Source organism: Artibeus jamaicensis, unplaced genomic scaffold (assembly GCF_021234435.1).
Source record: "Artibeus jamaicensis isolate MK-2021 breed Jamaican fruit bat unplaced genomic scaffold, CSHL_Jam_final contig_196, whole genome shotgun sequence".
NCBI lineage: Eukaryota > Metazoa > Chordata > Mammalia > Chiroptera > Phyllostomidae > Artibeus > Artibeus jamaicensis.
This window is the reverse complement of record NW_026521401.1, coordinates 768,243-777,551: the sequence shown is the minus strand read 5'-3', so window position 1 is coordinate 777,551 and position 9,309 is coordinate 768,243. Positions and strand designations below refer to the sequence as shown.

Below are 9,309 nucleotides of genomic sequence, written 5' to 3'. Positions count from 1 at the left end.
ATTCCCAGTCAGGGCACATGCCTGGGTTGCAGGCCGGTTCCCTGCAGGCCAGTTCCCAGCAGGGGGCGCACAAAAGGCAACCATACATTGATGTTTCTCTCCCTCTCTCCTTCCCCCCTTCCCCTCTAAAGATAAATAAATAATAAAATATTTAAAAAAAATGGTATAGGAAACAGAGGACTCAAAGAACTTATATGTACAACCCATGGACATGAACTAAGTGGAGGATGCTGGAGGGCTGGGGGAGGCAGGGCAGAGGGGTGTAAAGGGGGGAAATTGGGAAAACTGTAATAGCATAATCAATAACAAATACTTAAAAAGACAGCTTCCAACAAACAAAAGTCTTGGACCAATGGCTTCATAGGTGAAGCCTACCAAACATTTAAAGAAGTAGCACCTATCCTTCTCAAACTATTCCAGAAAATTCAAGAGAAGGGAAAACTCCCAAGCTCATTGTATGAGGTCAGCATTATCCTAATTTCAAAACCAGATAAAGACACTATACTGACAGAAAATTATATCCTGATATTCCCGATGAACATAAATGCAAAAATCCTCAACGAAATATTAGTACATTGAATTCAGCAATACATTAAAAAGATCATACATCATAGAATTTATTCTAGGGATGCAAACTTGGTTCAATATCCACAAGTCAATTACCATGATACATCACATAAACAGAACAAAGAGTAAAAATCACATCATATCTACATATGCAGAAAAAGCATTTGACAAAATACAGCATCCATTGATGACAGAAACTCAGCATAGCTGGGATAGAACACGTCTCAACATAATAAAGGCTATATATGACAAACCACAGCTAACATCATATTCAACAAGAAAATAGTAAAAGTGGGTTCCCTTTATGATTGGTAACATGACAGAGGTGTTCATTTTTGCCACTTCTATTCAACATAGTATTGGAAATCCTAGCCACAGCAATCAGAAAAAGAGAAAAAAACAAAAGGCATACAAATTGGAAAGGAAGAAGTAAAGCTGCATTATTTGCAGATAACATGATACACTATAAAAAGCCTTAAAGGTTCTACCAGAAATAGACTAGACCTGATTAATGAATTCAGTAAAGTAGCAGGATACAAAATACTCAGAAATTAGTTAAATTTTTATACACCAATAATGAACTATCAGAAAGGATAACTAAGAAAATAATTTCACTTACAATTGTATACAAAAAAAATACCTGAAGATAAAGTTAGCCAAACAGGTAAAAGACTTGTACTTAGAAAATTTTAAGACACTGAAGAAAGCAAGTGAAGAAAATACAAATAAATGGAAGCATATACCATGCTCATGGATAGGAAGAATTAACATTGTTAAAATGTCCACCCAAAGCAATCTATAGATTCATGTAGTTTCTATGAAAATATAATGGTATATTTCATAGCACTAAAGAAAATAATCCAAGAAATTATATGGAACCACAAAAAACCCTGAAATAGTCTCAGCAATCTTGGGAATGAAGAAGAGAATTTGATGTATTATGCTACCTGATATCAAATAATGCTACAAGGATACAGTAATTAAAATGTCATGGTACTAGTACAAAAACAGATACATAGATAAATGGAACAGAATAGAGAATTCAGAAATAAACACATAACTATAGGTCAATTAATTTATGGCAGAGGAGGCAAGAAAATACAGTGGGTTAAAGGCAGTTTATTTAATAAATAGTGTTGGGGAGATTGGACAGATACATGCAGAAAATGAAACTAGACTACCTTGTTACACCATTTGCAAGAATAAACTCAAAATGGATTAAAGACCTAAATGTAAGACTTAAAACCTTAAAATTTATAGAAGAAAACATAAACAGTGAAATCTCTGACGTTTTTCTTAGGAATAGTTTTTGCTGATTTATCTCTTTGGGCAAGAGAAATAAAAGAATAAACAAATGGAACTACCTTAAATTAAAAAATCTTTGCATGGCAAGGGAAATCATCAACCAAACATAAAGAGAATCTACTGAATGGAAGAAGATATTCACCACTAATGCATTCAATAAGGGGTTAATATCCAAAATTTATAAATAACTCACACAACTCAACACTAAAAAAAAAATCAAACAATCCAATTAAAAAAAATGGGCAGAGGGCCTGAATAGATAGTTCTCCAAAGAGGACATACAGATGGCCAATAGACATATAAAAAGATGCTCAGCATACCTAATCATCAGGGAAGTGCAAATTAAAACCACAGTGAGAAGCACCTCACACTTGTTGGAATGGCTACTATCAATAAATCAACAAACAGAGTACTGGAGAAACAGGAAACCTCGCACACTGTTGGTGGGAATGCAGGTTGGTGCAGCCACTGTGGAAGAAAACAGGGTAAAGGTTCATCAAAAAATAAAAATAGAACTGTCTTATGATCCTGGGATTCTGCTTCTGGGTGTATATCCAAAGAAACACAAAACACTAAATGAAAGAACATATATGCCTCTATGTTCACTGCAATGTTATTTATAATAACTAAGATATGGAAGCAACATAAGTGCCCGCTGACAGATGATTGCGTGGGGAAGATGTAGTACATATACACAATGGAATATTACTTGGCCTTAAAAAAGGATGAACTCTTACCATTTGCAGCAGCATGGGTGGACCTAGAGGGTATTATGCTAAGTGAAATAAGCCAGATAGAGGAAGATAAATATTATATTTTACTTATATGTGGAATCTAAAGAGAAAAATACATGAATAAACAAAATAGAAACAGACTCATAGGTACAGAGAACAGACTGATGGTAGGCCAGTGGGGAGAAAGGTTAGGAATTGGATGACAAAGGTGAAGGGATTCGGAAGTACAAATTGGTAGCCACAAAATATTCATGGGGATGTAAAGGACATAGAGGATGTAAGTGTAGGAAATATTGTCAATAATATTGTAATAACTATCCATGGTGCCAGAGGGGCACTGAAAGTATCAGGGAACAATTTGTAAAATATATGATTGTATAATCACTATGTTCTACACCAGAAATTAATACAAAAATAATATTGCATATTAACTCTAATTGATAAAAAGATTCATTGAGCACCTACTAGGCACTGTCTGGATGCAGGGGATACTGCTGTGAATAGGACACTTTAAGGTCCTGTCTGATGGAGCTGACAGTCTAGTGGTGGGAGTGCAGATCCATTCGGTGTTGAAGGCTCCAGGAGTAGAATTTTAATCCCCAGATAGCAGCTGGCCAGAGTGCTGCTGGAGAAATGAAGTACCTGGAGGAGAAACATCTTAAACTACAGGCTCAAGGCTCCTTGAACTGCAGGCAAGGTGAACATTTGGCTCATCAGCACTTTTCAGTGTAACAAGTGTTCACACTGTACACAGACCCACTGACTGTCTAAACAATGAAACAGAATTTCCTTGGCCCAGACTGACAGCGTGGGAACCATGGACTTGGTTCCAACACAGTGACTCAGTGCTCTGACTCCTTATATATGTAGGCTTATAAGGTAAAGACTGCTTCTACATCTCAATACCTTCTTGCCTTGGTCTGTATCTGTCCAGAAACTAGATGGGACAGAGCCTACAGGTGGAGGGTAGCAGAACTTATGATCTGGGTGTAAGAGGGCCTCAAGATGGCAGAACCTGACTCCCAGCCCTTACTCCCCGTGGGATAGAGAGTCTGTCCTGGGCTCCAGCCCTACCCAATGGTTCACATGCTGACAGCCACTGTGACTACCATAGGCTGAATGTTTGTGTGCCCCCTCACCCCAAATTATAAGTGTCCAATATATTAAATTATCACCCCCAATGTGATACTATTTGGAGGTGGGAATTTTGAAGGTGATTAGATCATGAGGGTGGGGCCTTAGGAATTGGATAAGTGCCATTTTAAGAGACCCCAGAGAGCTCCCTTGTCCTTCTGTCATGTGAGGACAGAAAGAGAGAGAGAAAAAAAAACCCAGCCATCTATGAACCAGAAAGTGTGCCCTCACTAGACACTGAATCTGCTAGCATGTTGATCTTGGACTTCCCAGCTCTTGAACTGTGAGAAACAAATTTCTGTTTATAAGCCACCCACTCTATGGTAGTTTGTTATGTAGCCTGAAGGGACTAAGATAGTGACCTTGGGCAAATCCCTTCACCTCTTTATCCATCAGTTTTCTTTCTGAGTCTCAAACTAGATGACCCCTGTGGGGACCTCTCCAGTCCTGAGATTTCCAAGTAGAACAGAGACCCCCACCTTCACCCTCTGCCACCATCCCTCACCATCTCCAGAGCTCTGGATGGAGCCCTCATTACACCTTTGACATGTGATTGAAAAGTGCATTCTTAAGCTCCAGCTTCTCCACTCACCCTTCCTGTTGTTGATTTGCAGCTCAGAGTGGGTTGACTGCTGAGTCAGATAATCAGGAGGTAATATAATAGCCTGGTATTGGAAGAATTCCCAGTGCTGGTAGCCGAGTGTGGTAAACTCTGTCCCCAACCTGTCTGTGCCATTCATGATCAGGAAAACAATTGTGTAAAGCAGGCTGGCTCAGATCAAACCCAGCCTGACATGGTGCAGTGTAGGAATTGCCAGCACTCTGGTCTTATGTGGTTATTAGTGCCTTGCTTGGGGGCCAAAGCTGCCCACCCAGAGGGCCATGTGTGCTTTGATTCATTTGCCCATGCAGATCTGATGCTATTCCCCAACATGTGGGGATAACTCTATCACAGCCTCCTTGTTTGGTTCCCCCCCCGCCCCAATTTTGCCCTTGGTTTATCCCTGTCACCTGCTCCCATTGCCTCTTACCTTCCCCTGTCTATCCATTGTCACTAAAATTCTCATAAAGTGCTGATTTTATTGAGTGTGACAAGTGGCAGTTCATTTTTTTTAAGGTAAATAATTAAAAGGATCCTTTATTTTAAATGTAGGTAGTGCCATAATTCATCAAAATAATTTATAATAGTTAACTGCCTCTTAAATATGATCTTATAAATGATGCCTTCTGAAGTTAAAAGTAATTGGGATTCAGTTTGTTTAAAATTAACTGTCTGCTATGAAGTCTTCTAAGAGAGGAAATCATGACGAGTTCTCAATCAGATAAACACCATTCCATTATTAAAGAGGATTTTTTAAAAAAGCATAAACTAACTTGAATAGACCTAGCAATTTCCTGGATTTTGTCTTTCTGTATAAACCTGACTCCTTATATTAAAATTATATTATGATTTTCTACCATAAGCAAGAAATTCCTTAACAGTAGCCTAAAAATGATCTTAGTGTCTTGGTGAAACATACTTCTTCACTTCCTGATGCTCACTTGGTGCTCCAATATAGATGGTATATCTGCTGTCTCACCTCTGCTAATCTTCCCAGGCATCCTCATTGGAGGACAAGCATGACAAATTACTATTCCAGCCATGGGGTCCACCTTAGCCTTCCAAATGCCACCGCTGAGAGGAGGAGCCATCAGAGATTGCTGTAGCAACAGAGCCTTTGTGACTTAGTGGATCAATCATTCTCAGGTACTATCCTACTGACACATGGTACAGCCGAATATTTTTCCCAAAGGTCCATCGCTAGGATCCTCTTGACCCATGGTACTTCATGAGTCATGGTGGGTCTGATGGTTGAGTTTCTGACATATCCAGGCAAAGGAGATTACTTAAAATCAATTCATACTCCTCATTGTAAATCTAGATCTGATTTGGGTAACTGTACGTATGCCTTGAACACTACTAGGCCTCCCTTCTGACTTGGGCAGCCCTGGGCCAACAGACACTTGCTGGTCTGGAGGTGATAGGGCATTCCACACTGAAGGTCTTTGGGATATTTTGGCCTTTTGTTGATAAAAATGGGTTCCCAGGGTTTGACAGTGGGCCCAGATATCTGCATTTCTGGGTAAATGTTATCCAAATACCATTTAAATGATTTACAACCCAACTTCTCCATCAATTCAATATGCTCACTGATATTTCTATAGCTTCTTGCCTCAGATTGGGTCTTAAGGAAAGATACTGCTCCTTATATTCATCTAACCAAACATGTGCTAGCCCTGGGCAGTTGTGTGTCATGGTGTTCTGGCCTTCAGGAGAACTATATGGTCACCTTTTTTTGGAAAAAGTGTCGAACCCTAGAGCAAGGGACGATTTAGACTTTGCATATTCTCTGCATATACTTCTGCAAAATGATATTTCTAAGTTTTCTCCTTCCCAGATATCCATGCCACTGTCATACTGCTCAAGTTCATTGAAATAGTTTCTATTCATGGCAAACAATCCTCCAGCCACTGTAGGTGACTTTATTGGAGCATTAGTTCTGTAATGGGGGGACACCCCCCTGAAATAAAGTAGTGGTTTGAGCTGCTGACTGGAGACTTTGCCCTCTTGCTGAACATGGCAGACAGAAGAGGGGAGAAGGCAAACAAACATGGCCAGCACTGGCCCTCATCCAGCACTGGATGCTTCCATGGGCTTTCCACATGCATGGGATTCTGCGAGAGGACTTTTGAAACAGAGCTTGCTGGGAAGTGAAAAGGCAGATCATTCTTCCCCTCCTCAGGTAGGGGGTGTCACCAGCAGGCCTGCCAGTGGTGGCCAGTGTGGGTCTGTGAGCAGAGGCTTGGGGCCCAGATTCTGAAAGATGCCTGAAGCTGGACAGCAACTGCAGACCAGCTAAGCCGCCTACGTTTATGATACTTTGGGGTGGGAGAAGATGTTCCTGGCACAACCTTGAACTGAGCTGGCAGAGGGTGACAGGGTGATTTTTCTCTGGGTGTCTCAGAGTAAAAGGGCTTTGAGGCAGAAACTTGGTGTTATTTTCAAAGACCTTGGTGATAATAGCACTGTGAATAGATTTTTGTTTTTGTGTTATTTTCAGTTTTTGAATCTGTGTAGTAGTCATAATGACAAATATTTAAATAGCTATTTTTGATGTCATACTTTGACTTTTCCTGTTCTCTTACTTTTGTTATCCAGATATTTTAGGCAGAAGCTTGACATTAAATAAGATTCATTTCTTTATTTTTTATTTAATTATTGTTCAAGTACAGTTTTCTGTAAATTTCTTTCTTTTCCACAAAACTCTCTTTGGAGATTTTCCTGGTAGGCAATGAGCAGTAGGACCCTCCCCTACTGGTTAGGTTTGGTAGAGTTCCTCCCGGTTCTCTGAGCTCAGAAAGGGGAACAAGATCCCATTTGAAGTGCAGCCCCTAGGTGAACTCTCCATGCTCACAGGGAAGGAGCTGTAGGCCAGGTTGTTTGCACTGACGAGATGATCACTGAACACATGGCCTTCTGCTTGTTTGCCCAGTAAGGGATGCAGCCACATCACATTCATTTCATGGTGGCTTCTAGAAACACCAGGGCTTCTGTTACATGGGCTGTTGTAATCATTCTTCCTCAAATCAATCCTTCACACTTTGTGTTTCTTATTATTTTAATTTTTTTCCAGGGAGGTGTTTTTGGACAAATTCATCTAGTTTTCCTTTCAAATCATTAAAGTCACTGCCATCATCTATGAGGATGATTTCATGGGGAAACTGGAATGGTGCGTGGTCTAGAGTGCTGTGCACAGTCCAGATCCATCTGCTATGTCTTATATTTTCTGCTGCATTCCTGGTGTCTGGCACTCTCTCTGTGGCCCAAGCGGCAGCCAAGAAGCATTTTGAAGGCATGCTTTTAATACACTAAGTCTCTCAACTCCTGATCATGTTCATTGAAAGTCATACCCAATTCAGATGAGAATTTCACGTTGCCTTTTTTTGCATCTTCAGTATGATTATGTACCACATCATCAATTTTATTTGCTTTGAACCATAAGTCTAAAACTTGACTTGGACCTTGAGTGAAACAGGGGTAGAAGTTTTGAGAAATGTCTGTGGGTCTTAGGAGTGGCTGAGTCACTTCACTGAAGTTGAAATAAACAAAATGCAAAGTTGTCTAGGTCGCCGAGATGTAAAAAGACATCCATAACAGAAATATCGAACTGTGACGCTTCCCATTATAGACCTAGCACAGCTGAAAGGCCATTTTCAATTTCCTGGAGCAAACGCTGCTGGAGCCATAAACTCATGCTTGAGGCTGGGTGTGAACTGACATGAGAGTTAGAAACTCCAGGGTTGCAGTCTTGCGCAGAGGACACATTTCTGTGGGCTTTACCTCCAGGAGCCTCACTAGGTCCTCAAGGTGAAGGTGACCATCCCTGAAGGATCCTCTAGTGGATCTCAACACAGGATCCCGGCCTTCTGGGACTCGGGGTGTGGCATCTTCCCTGACACCAAGCCCATGTCCAGTATGACTACACTAGTCATACTGCTGGGGCAGGGGCGGGGAGGGCAGGAGCTGGACACAAACGCTGAGCCAGGCGAGGTGGCAGCTGCAGCTCTCCCAGGCCCCGGGGAGCTCGCCCAGTGCCCCCCCCCCCCCGCCACAGCCTCAGCTCCAGCGAGAGCGCCCCCAAGTGTCATGGCAGTTCATTAAAAAGTGGAAGCAGCTAGGGAACGGATTGTGGAAGATTAGTGATGCACACAGACCATTAAACAGGGCCAGGTTGGGGAGTAAACACAATCACTGGGCTCCCTCCAGTGGGTAATCCTGCTCTTTTAGACCCTTTCTGGTGAGCTGGCTAAGGTCGGTGGGCTAGGGATTTAACAGGGCGCGCCAGACTGAGGGGTTGAGGATGGTGGGGGAGGGTGGGGCTGGTTAGGACCTTGAGAAACTCCATCAAGCTGAGGCACAGCTGGGGAAAAACTGACAACGCCCTTTAATAGGACTTCCAGGCTGGATCTGGGCACAGGAGTTGTCAAGATTTGGGCTCCTGAGAGTTGCCTGACTACACCTAAAGTTTTAGGGAGCAGAGGCCCTTACTGGCCTCAGGTTTCCCTCAGCCTGGCATGGAATTCTGAGCCAAGGGATCAGAACACTTGGTTGCAGGAAGAAAATGCCTCAGAGAGACAGATATTCTACCAAGAATTCTGCTCTTCATATTCCCCCCAAATCCTTCTAGAGATCACTTTGACTAGACACCCATCTATGATTTGGAACAGAACACTCCCTGGTGATCTCAAATGTAGGTGGGGGGAGCTAGTTACAGAGAGAAAGGATGACAGTTCCTTTGAATGACTCCTGGACCTCATGCATTCATTTAGTAAACACTTATTAGATACCTATTACATGCTAAACCAGGGGTGGCACTCAGCTGGCATTTGTCCCACTACCCTTCCCTGCTTCTTTCCCATGGCAGGCAACACAATTGATTACAGCACTTTTTTTCATGGAGTTAAGAAGAGTCTTTGGAATCCTTCTTAACAACATTCCAATAGCCACTGACAATTAATTGGCACTAGC

The 9,309-nt window shown here is 41.7% G+C and overlaps 1 pseudogene; it reads right to left on the bottom strand.

Annotated features, from left to right (window-relative positions):
• Positions 1-5,394: 5,394 nt before the first annotated feature.
• Positions 5,395-7,964, bottom strand: LOC119054820 (polypeptide N-acetylgalactosaminyltransferase 11-like; annotated as a pseudogene).
• Between the last annotated feature and the right edge of the window lie 1,345 nt (positions 7,965-9,309).